Source organism: Cryptomeria japonica, chromosome 8 (genome assembly GCF_030272615.1).
Source record: "Cryptomeria japonica chromosome 8, Sugi_1.0, whole genome shotgun sequence".
In the NCBI taxonomy this organism is placed as follows: domain Eukaryota; kingdom Viridiplantae; phylum Streptophyta; class Pinopsida; order Cupressales; family Cupressaceae; genus Cryptomeria; species Cryptomeria japonica.
The window spans coordinates 21,269,183-21,280,664 of NC_081412.1; positions in this window are offsets into that span (position 1 = coordinate 21,269,183).

Below are 11,482 nucleotides of genomic sequence, written 5' to 3' on the forward strand. Positions count from 1 at the left end.
ATAGCCTTTACGAGTGGTGCCTGTTTGCCATGTTTTCACCATCACACTTACCCAAGGTGCCACCAAAGTGGTTGTTCACCATTTGGATGCATGATTTTTCTTTACTATTTTGATGTTTTTGTATTTTCTTCAGGACATTTTTCTGAATGTTTTTGGTATTTTTTCGGTATGTATGGGAGCCTGATGCTCTGTATAGCTTATGTATAAAACTGTTTGAGGTGCATGGTGTTGATTGGATTTGCTAGTGGTTCTCCTTCTAAAGTAGCCAACTGATATGCCCTGGACCCAAATACAGCAGTGATAACATATGGACCCAGCCAATTTGATTCAAAATTTCCCTGATGTTCTCGGTTGGGTTGGTTATGAGGATTTTCTCAAAGATCAAGATCACCTACCTCAAATGTGCAAGGTCTAACTCGGTGATTGTAGCTTCTGCTCATGCGTTGTTGATAGGATTTGAGGTGATTGTATGTAGCTTGTCGTTTCTCATCAAGTAGTTCCAAGTCTTGAAGATGTGATACTCTGTATGCTTCATCATCTATCAGATTATGCAAGGAAACTCGTAGTGATGGTATCTCAACCTCAATAGGTAAGATAGCTTCTGCTCCATAGACCAATGAGTAGGGAGTTGCACCTGTAGGGGTTCGAATACTAGTTCGATACACCCATAATGTTGGATTCAATTGAACATGCCAATCATGGCCAGCATCATTGACTATTTTCTTGAGGATTCTTAATATGTTCTTATTGGATGCTTCTGCCTGACCATTTCCTTGTGGGTAATAGGGAGTGGAAAAGCAGTGTTGGATGTGAAACTTCTCACAAAGTTCACGGACATCCTGATTTTTGAAAGGAAGACCGTTATATGTGATGATGGACATGGGTACACCATACCGGCAGATGATGTAATTAAGGATGAATGAGGCGATCTGCTTGCCAGTGACTTGGGTAAGTGGAACAGCTTTGATCCACTTTGTGAAGTATTCGGTGGCAGTAATAATGAATTTATGGCTGTTGGATGAAGATGGATGGATTTTACCCACAAGGTCAAGTCTCCATTGACAAAAGGGCCATGGTGTTGTGATTGGTTGTAATTTTTGTGTTGGTGCATGTATCAGGACTCCATGAACTTGGCATTTCTTGCACTTTCTAACAAAGTAGTAGGAGTTCTTTTCCATGGATGGCCAATAGTATCCAGTGTGCATGAGTTTCTTGGCTAGTGATGGACCACTTGCATGAGTTCCGCAAATTCCTTCATGTACCTCTTCCAAGGCCTTTGTTATCTCATCATGTTCCAAACATCAAAGGAGAGTACCATCAAGACTGCGTCGATATAGGGTTTCAGCAATAATGGTATATCGAGCGGTTTGGCGAATAAAGGTTTTACGCTTGTTATTCAATTGATCAGGAGGAACTGTGTGATCATGGAGGTAGGTGTAGAACTCACTGTACCATGGGGATTCAGAACCGATAAGGTGACATATCATCTCAGATTCAGGGATATCATAAGCGGGAATCCAAAGTTGTTCTACCAAGAACTCGTGGCGTATTGAATTATGTGGAAGATCTAGGAGAGATGCGATGGTAGCCATAGCGTCAATAGCTCGATTTTGATCTCTAGGTATCTGCTCAAAGGTGATAGTAGTGAATGATGCCTTTAATTTGTCCACCATTTGTTTGTACGGCATGAGTTTGTCATCCTTGGTTTGATATTCATCTGTTGCTTGTCGAATGACTAGTTGGGAGTCGCCATATACTTGTAGTTCTTGTAGCTTCCATTGTATGGCTAGTCTGAGTCTTGTGATCAGGGCTTCATATTCAGCTATGTTGTTTGTGCAGGGAAATGTGAGTATGTAAGACTTAGGGATGCTATCACTTTGAGGTGTGATAAATAGAATGCCTGCCCTTGAGCCATGCCTAGTGTATGAACCATCAAAGTATAGTTTCCATGGTTGTGTTGTTGTGATCATGAATATATCTTCATCTGGAAAATTGGAAATGAGAGGATGATCGCCTATGAGTGGTGCATCAACCAACTGATCTGCAATAACTTTCCCTTTGATAGCCTTATGATCCACATACTCGATATCAAATTCACTGAGAATCATCACCCACTTGGCTAAGCGACCTATCAATGTTGCTTTGCTGAGTAAGTATTTTAGTGGATCGATCTTTGTAATGAGTTGTACCTTATGTGTCAATAGATAGTGCCTTAGTTTGGTGGCCCCCAAGATTACTGCTAGGCAAGCTCGCTCAATATGTGTGTAATTGAGTTCATAGCCAACCAGTGTGTGAGAGATGTAGTATATAGCACATTCTTTGCCTTCTGCATTGTGTTGTGCTAGTAGTACACCCAATGTTGTATTTGTTGCTGATATATAGAGTAGTAGAGGCTTGCTCGGATCTGGTGGCATTAGCAATGGTGTATTCATGAGATAGTCTTTAAGCATTTGGAATGCTTATTGGCATATGGTATCCCATTGAAAGCGAATGTTCTTGTGTAATAGGTGTGTAAATGGGTGACACTTATCTGGCAGTTGTGCAATGATTCTTCGGATGGATTGTAGCCGTCTTTGTAATGTCCTTAGCTGACTGATGTTTTCAGAGGTGGCATGTCCATGATTGCTTTGACCTTTGCAGGGTCAACCTCAATACCTTTACTTGAGACAATGTATCCTAGAAGCTTCCCTGAAGTTACTCCAAAGACACATTTCTTTGGGTTGAGTCGCACATGATATTGTTCCAGTTCGTCAAAGATCTTCTCTAATATTTCTAGATGACCTTCTCTTGTTAATGATTTTGCCAATAAGTCATCAACATAATCTTCCATTATGGTATGCATCAGGTCATGGAAGATAGTGGTGATTACTCGTTGATAGGTCGCTCCTGCATTCTTCAGACCGAAAGGCATTACATTTCAGCAGTATGTGCCCCATGGGCATGTGAAGGCTATCTTGTGTTGATCCTCTAGGGTGATCTTTATCTGATTGTATCCTGAAAAACCATCCATGAGTGAAAGCATGGCATGTCCTGTTGTTAGGTCTACTATGATGTCGATATTTGGTAGGGGGAAGTCATCTTTAGGACATGCCTTGTTTAGATCTCTAAAGTCAGTATAGATATGGATGCCCCCATTTAGTTTGCCAACAGGCACAATATTGGATATCCAATCTACATAATCAATTGGTCTAATAAAACCAACATCTCAGAGTTTCTTAAGTTCTTCTTTGACTAGTACTACAATTTGAGGATGCATCTTGCGAAGCTTTTGCTTGACAAGCTTGGCTCCTTCTGCTACTATGAGATAATGCATGACTAAATCCGGATCAAGACCAGGCATGTCTGCATATGACCATGCAAAGTTAATCTGGCACTTCTGGAAGAATTTAACAAACTTAGGTTGTTCCTCTTGAGTTAAAAGAGATGTCAGATGTATGTGGTGAGGTGTTTCAGGAGTCCCCACGTTGTATTCTTTTGTTTCCTCGATGAGAATCATTGATCATTCCTGTTGTGTACTAGAGGGGGGGATGTCAAACCTTTCATCCTCGGGCACCTCAGAGAGGTTTTCACCATTGGATACACTCATTCTCTTTACTTTTGTGGGATCAAACAGTGCCACAATGTCGTTTTCACTGGAAGATCCATGTTTTATTGTTATATTTTTGCAGCTGAAAGGTTTGGCATCCGCCCCAAAGTATGTTGCACTATTAAGTTCTATGGCAAATCCAGCTTTGTGATCCTCGCTTGGTATGTTATCCCGTAATTCCAAAAAGTCAATGATTGCCTCATCATTTTGGAAGTGGTCTAGGCATGGGGGATTAGGTTGGTTCCATTCGGTGAGTTCAAGATGGATAATGGGCATTACCTCATCGATTAGGTTAAGTTCATTAGACGTGTTAGTAAGGGTTAAGACATTATGGTCAAGGTCATTGATGGTACTCTCCCTATCAAAATCAGGCGTAGGATGTGACGTAGGGTCTGGGGAAGATGTTTCCAGTTCAGGAACCCAAGAGGTTTAATCTGCGCTTCTCCATAAACAAAGATGTCTTTGTGAGGTGGAGGGGGTGATGCATCTTCCTCATCTAAAATATTTAGATGTACGGAATTAAATTCCCACTCATGTGAGTCGGTCTCTGAGTCGCTTTCCAGTAACCAATTACTATACCATACTGGGATATCCTTTTATTTAAACACTACACGTGTGATTGGTTGTTGTATCTTTGTAGATGAAGTGATTGGTGTTGCAAGAAGGATGATGGGATCAACAAATCCAATACGGGGAGTATCGGTAGTGTTGACTCTGCTGCTTCTGCTAGAATTACCAGCGTTGTCGATACTGTTGTGGATTCTGATATAGTTGCTACTGCTAATGGTGGTATTGATGTTATTGCTACTGCTAATGGGGTTACCGGTTTGTTTGGTGGGACGATTGGTGTTGTGGATGGTTTTGCTAGGATTTTTAGCCTCGATGGGGTAGCTGCCATGGTGTTTGATGCTGCTTTTATAACCAAAGGTTACCTCTTTGTACTAGGCTAATATAGAGGTTGGTTGGGTTTTCCTTTGAATCTGAGCTTAGGAAGGATCTCCTTTTGAAAGCCTAAGCCTGTATTATCCTTGGGCTTCAATTCTGACTAAAGCAGCTCATGTCACCCTTGCTTGCAAGGTCCTAGAGCACTCTGACCATCATAACCTATTCTTTGCATAATAAGAAGACCTTTGTCATACTAATTTGTAGGAAGCTTAGCTTGTGGAATATCAGTGGTGATAGGATCTTTATAGATCCATTTTGCTAAGTCTTCATCTCTAGTTTCCTCTTCTTGACTCTTTCCAAGGATGAATGGCATCAAAGTACATGTTGGTTTGACCAATAGCATTTGAAGTAACCGTTGAGGTTTGCCATGCGTCCTACGAGAAGTAGGCATTTGTCCAACACAAAAGAGTTGGCTCAAATTGTACTCCCTAGGACCTTCCTCTGCTATTTTCATTTTGAGCTTCTCTTGCTTGGGTATAGTGGTGTTTGAACTGGAAAGAGAGGCTAGACTTACGTATGATGTGGATGAGATGGCTTCTCTAGTGTTGGGCACAGTAATATTTGGTTGATGACTTATATTATGACAATATGCAAAGGGGTTTGCATCACCCAGGATAGTGATTTCTACACCATTATGCGGGAACTTGATACACTGATGGTAGGTGGATGGAATGTCTTGCATGGCGTGCATCCAAGGTCTTCCCAACAACAAATTGTATGGCAGAGGAAGGTCCAGGACTTGACAGATGATGTGTGTCACCATAGGGCCCACTCGGGTTGGTAGTACAACAGCTCCTTTGGATGAACGCTCTGCATCATCATAAGCTTTGATTGTGATCTTCTTATGGGGATCCACTGATTCAATTGCATATCCCAATGCAGTGACTAATTGTAGTATACAAATATTTAGGCTTGCTCCATTTTTGATAAAGACTCGCTTGATCCTATGCTGGTTGATAAACCCTTCAATGTGGAGTGAGGCATTATGAGGTTGCTGGAAGGATGTGTTGTCACTTTCAGAAAAAGTGAGACAAGGTGATGATCTTAGGTTTCCAACCATGGCTTGGAACTGATCTGTATTTAGGTTTGCAAGGACTGACGCCTCTTGGAGAGTTTGATCCAAGATTGTTTTATGGGTTGGAGATAGGCGTAATAGCTCTAAGATAGATATCAGTGTGGGCATTTTGTCTAACTGTTCCACAAGGTTATACTACTTTGGGATATATGGGGTGCCTTGTGGAGCTGCTTTTATGGTAATCTTGTCGCGACGTGTAACAACATTGCAAGTGGAGCTGGGATTTTTTATGGTAATAGTTGCAATTTGTTCAGTGGCATCACATATGTGATTCACAGTATAATTATATGCGGCTTGTGTATAATTGGTGGTATCTGTGTTTCACCCTGAAGTGGAAGGACCACTTTGATCTTGTGATGGAAGTGGATTTTTAAACATGAGATGATCATTGTTTGTTGTCTTTGGGTCGTGTCCTTCGATCTTGATTTCACCTTGGTCAATAAGATCCTGAATAAGATCTTTCAATCTGTGACAATTGCTTGTCTTATGTCCTTTCCCTTGATGGAAATCGCAATGTTCAGTATCTCTCCACCATGAAGGTTTGACTTGAGGTTCATAATTTGATGTTTTGGGTAAGGTCACCAGAGTTTGAGAAACCAATTGACGTAACACTATTTCAATAGGCTCCCCTAAGGGAGTGTATGTTTGTTTTGGTTTAAAATTTTGCTGACACTGTCTGGGTTCATCTTGAGATGTTGTGCGGCCTTGATTTGGAGGAGCGACTATGTTTTTCTTGGGTGGGGGGTTCTGTCCTACAAATCAGACCACAAGTTGTGCACTTTTGATAGTTCTTGCATCCACAACCCCGTCGTTGACGGTATTTTTATTTTTGTTCCAGAAGCTAGGCTTGTCACTTTTGAAGCATGGACGAGGGCCATCCTTTGGCTCATCGTAGATTTTGATAAGTCCTTTCTTGATGAGAGCCCGCTCACATTTTAAGCCTTTGGTGATCATGTCATTGAAAGAGTCTATGTCTTTGATGTCTAAGTGAAATTCCATTTTGTCATTTAAGTTGGAAACAAATATTTCCACTAGTTCTTGTTCAGGTAACTAAAGAAAACGTCTACTAGACATTTGATGCCATCGTTGCAGAAAGACTGAAAATAGTTCACCTAGTTTTTGTTTAGTGTTACATAGATCAGCCATGGTGATATCACGTTCAATGTTGTGTAAGTAATGTGCCAGGAACTTCTGGATGAGTTCTTCAAATGTCCTAATGCCACCTGGTAATCGGGAAAACCATGATGTGGTTGTTCCTCCCAAGCTTTGGGGAAAAAGGTGCATTAGGTACGTATCTTCATATGCCACTTCGAGGCAACCTGAATGGAATTCTCGAACATGATCATGAGGATCTCCTTTTCCTCTATATTTTTCAAACTTGGGTGTTTCGAACCCTCATGGAAAAGGTGGCATATGAAGATTTCTATCAAAGGGATAGGGACAAATGTCATTGAGTGAAAACTGATTAGTTTTCATGCCACTATGAAGTTGTTGGGCGAGATTTTCGACTTGTTGCCACAACATGTCTATGTCATTTGGAGGAGGAGGAGGTGGTGGATTACCTTGATAAAGGTTGTATTTGATGGGATCCCATCCTCTTTCATCCTCATTACGACTTTGGCATTCTGATGCTTGTCTTAGTTGTGCAACATCAAAGTCAGAAGGTAGTTTGGCTCCCTCTTGAGCAAGTCTCAAAAAGTGAGCATCGGCATTGCTCCTGAGTATTTCATCAAAAAATTTGTTAAAGAGAGGGTTGTGTTGTGCTCTTTCTATTGCCGCAGGAGTAGGAGTACTTGGATTTTCATCATTGATTTTTCCTCCAAGAGCTTCTTGGAATTCATTGATTTTTTCCTCCTCTTCTTCCTCAATTTCCATTTGTCTAGTTCTTGATCTAGTATGAGCCATTTTGTTCATAAGTTTTTGTTGAAGTTGGGTGAAAATGATGATGAGTTGTTGATGAAATGAGAGATTTATGTTTGGTGGGGTGTTTTTCATATGAATCTCTAGCACTAAAGGTAGATATTACCAAATTTCTTTCTTGAATTGCTTGTTGTGTTGGTTTGACAAATTTTTGATGTGATAAGGTGTAGAGGAATCTAAGATGTGTTACAGATCCAACTACCTAGTAATGAGAGGATTCACTCAAAGACTAGTTTTAACCTGCGTAGAAATGCCTCTTTAGGATGAGTTTATCCTAGATGTCGAGACACTCTAAAAGTGATGTTGTTTATGTTTGATTCAAGCAATATTTGAAAAGAATTTAGGATAATAACCTCTTGATGTTTTGAGAGTTTAAATGGATTGATGATGTGTGAATGGGATATGGATGAAATTTTTAACTTCAATAGAAACTTCGTGTTACATAAGGAACAAACTCTTCCTCTTCCCTTTTAGGGGTTGGTGGTTCTTCTCGAGCTATGTTGTATGTGATACAAATGTCTAGAAAGAAGTCAGGGTTGATCTTGCCTCCTTTGTTTTTGTGATAACTTAAAGCTCTATATTGCATAAAAGCTCTGTGGTTCAATGACTCTTGATCAAATTCATTTGATTTCCCTTGAAGATAGAGAGGCATGTGACATAGAAAATCTCTATTAGAGACAAAGATTTGTCTATTAAGATAGAAGAATTTCCTCCTTTTGATTAAAGCCTTTGAGCTCAATGGTCTTCTTTTCAAGTTGATGTGTTGATGAAGATTCTTCTTTCTCAAGATGTGAAGAATGGTCATATAGTTTGATACTTTTTGTTATTTCTCTTTTGTTGGTATTTTGAAAATGTTTATGTTGGATGAATACTTTGTTTTTGGAATTGATTTTTGATGTTTCTTTGACAAGAAAACAAAGCAACCACACAAACACAAGAATGTTGCCTCAAAAGGCACCAATAAGTATGGGTCTAGATCAACCCAATCTTTTGAACTTTTATGACCCTTTCCTTCAAATGTATTTTAGTTGTTTTCCAAAGCCTAAAGTCGGCTCAATTTGCACTAGTCTTGACTCAAAATGAAGACACTTCAAACACTCTTTATCCCTAAGGTCAAATGGCCAGTTGCGATAATTTCAGCCCACATCTTGATATTTCTTCAACTTTGGTACTACATACCTTATGAATCTCATCATGGCAGGTAAGGATGTGATATACTAAGTCTTGCACGAGCATAACAAATAGATGATCCCTATGATGGGGGAGTCACCACTTTTATCGGGCTACAAGTAACCTTTCAAAAAGCTATGTTTCTACTCAAGGAAATATGTATGGTGAGTATCTTGGGAGCAAAACCATCTATGCTCTTGCACTGAATTTATCACAAATATCCTCAATCAATAGAACAGGTGGACTACTATTTAAAGGTGTTTATTATTGTTCGATGTTTTTGGACATAAGTTCATTCTGCAATGACTCACTTAAGAGCCTTGTAACTTGTGGCGGGGCCCATTTGTCATTTCAACATTTGTCCTTTCGGCAAGTTACACTATAGGAACAGCTATACCCAAGGCTACAGCTTTCGCTCTCACCTGATTTCTATAGCGGCTCGAAGGATTTACCGCGCGAGGTCGTTCCCAAGAGTGATGTGCCTCTTGGCAGGCCTCTCTTAAAAAGATAAAACTTGAGTGTTACTAACACTTTTCTCTTGCACCTAGGACCACGAAAGCCAAGGGAGAGGATAGTGTGTGTTAGAAGTAGGACCACTCGACAAACTCTTTTTGCACAAGTGTACCAAACACAAAATGCAGTTGTTCTTTTTAACTTGTCATTGCAATGATGTTCTATCTAATTTGGAGATGTTGCTCCAACAGTCATGGTGTTCTTTTTATCCTTCAATGGCAAAATGTGTTGTAATCTAGGAATTTAAAATCATGGTCAACTTAATGAAAAACAAGTTTGCGTGAAGTAAAAAAGAGTGATACAAATTGATTGTTCTTTTTACTTGCCCAAAAATTGAAGTGTGGATTGTGATTTTTAAGTTTTATGCAAGAAAGAAAAATGTGTCTTGTTTTGTTTTAAGCACCAAAATAAAGTGTATCTCTAATGAAAGCAAATTTGTATTGATGATTTTTAGAGCACCAAAACAAAATGGATCCTAACTTGCAAGAAATGAAATTTGTGTTGTTGAGTTTTAGAGCACCAAAACAAAATGGATCCTAACTTGCAATAAATGAAATTTTGTGTTGAATTTTAGAGCACCAAATAAAAGTTTTTTATTTTAAGTAACAAACGGGGTTAATTTAAAACCTGCATATGAAGCAAAAAGTTAGTAAAATCTGACCATATGGTGGGCTTCCACAAGCCTAATAAAATTTATTTTATTGATTACATGGCCTTTTTTACAACGTTCTGTTACAATAGCGCTACTCTGTGTGAAATCAGAAGCACTACTTAACACAAATGTGCTAAAATGTGGACAAAAGCGCTAAACTAAAAAATTTAACAGCTAAACAAAAATGCTAAAACATGGAAAAAAGTGCTACTTAAGACTCAAAAGCGCTCATATACGGATAATAGCGCTAAATTTGAGACAATAGCACTATTGTAAATACAATGGCGCTAGAATATCAAATTGCAATAGCGCTAAAATGTGATCAAAAGCACCAAAGTGCGACCTGTGTGTCAAGCTAAACTGTCAAAAAGTTAGTTTTGAAAAAAACAAAAAGTTGATGGGTGTTCGATTCACATCGGGTTCACCAAATGATGCTCTGCAAAATACACAATGTCAGACTAAACCCTGTGGTCGTATAACACACAAAAACAACAAGAAACAAGGATCAAAGTTAGTGTTATTCAACCAAAAATTAATCTAAGCGGGCATATCAAAAGAGATACTAAAAACATGCTAAAACATTTAACTATGGAAACAAATACCACAAGGCATCTCCAAATGCCTTCTAACATGCTCTTAGCTCCTTCTCCCTTGTTCCTCTCCTCTCCAAATTCCAAATTAGTGTAGCTCTCAGTAGCTTTTTGCACTATGGATGTCTTATGGAGATTCAAGATTGAAAATGCTTTCAAACTTATGCTATGTAAGTGTAAACACAAGCTAAAATAAGAGATTATGAAATGAACTAAGATTTATTTTAGTCCAAAATGACAATATATTAGTGATTTTATGTTAGAATGCTCTCTAAAATTGAATATAGATTAAATGCATAGAAGTTTTCAGGATCTGGATTATGAAGAAATGGGCTCTATTTATAGGAAAAATGGAGCAATGGATGGTTGAGATTGAGTAATCTCAACAAGGGTCAGGATTGAATGATATTCAGTCCATGTGATGGCTTTCAACCCAATCCCAGGATGACAAGTGTCAATATGAGATAGGTTGAGAGGAGAGGGAATAAGCATTAAATGCTTGACATGACCTAAAGGTTAACTTGGGAGTTAAGGTCAAGGTTGGGTTGAGTGAATAAATTCTTTATTCAAAGAATAAAGCTTTTATCCAATGGATAAACTATTGTGCAAAGGTAAAAGGGATAACCATGGTCAAAGCAATAAATGCTTGACGAGACACATGAGTCACATGAGGGTTGAGTTAGGGGTTAACCATTAATGGTCATGTAAGAGCCATAAGTGGTTTAGAAGACTTTAGAGGTTAAATTGTTGAACACACAAAGCATTAAATGATTTTCAAAGACTTTGAAGTCTTTGAGAAGTGACTCCAAGTTGTTTAGGAATGTGACAGTATTTAGGGGATGGATTAGGTTAATTAGGAAGGGTTTAGAAGAATCTAGAAGGGGATTAGGATTGCAAGTGGGTTTGGTGGGTGAGGGAAAAAAAGGATTTTTACTAAAATAAAATTCATTTATTTCAATAAATAGATGCAAGTTGTGTTTGTAGGAAAATGCAAGTGGGGGGGGGGGGGGGGGGATTTAATGATTTAAATA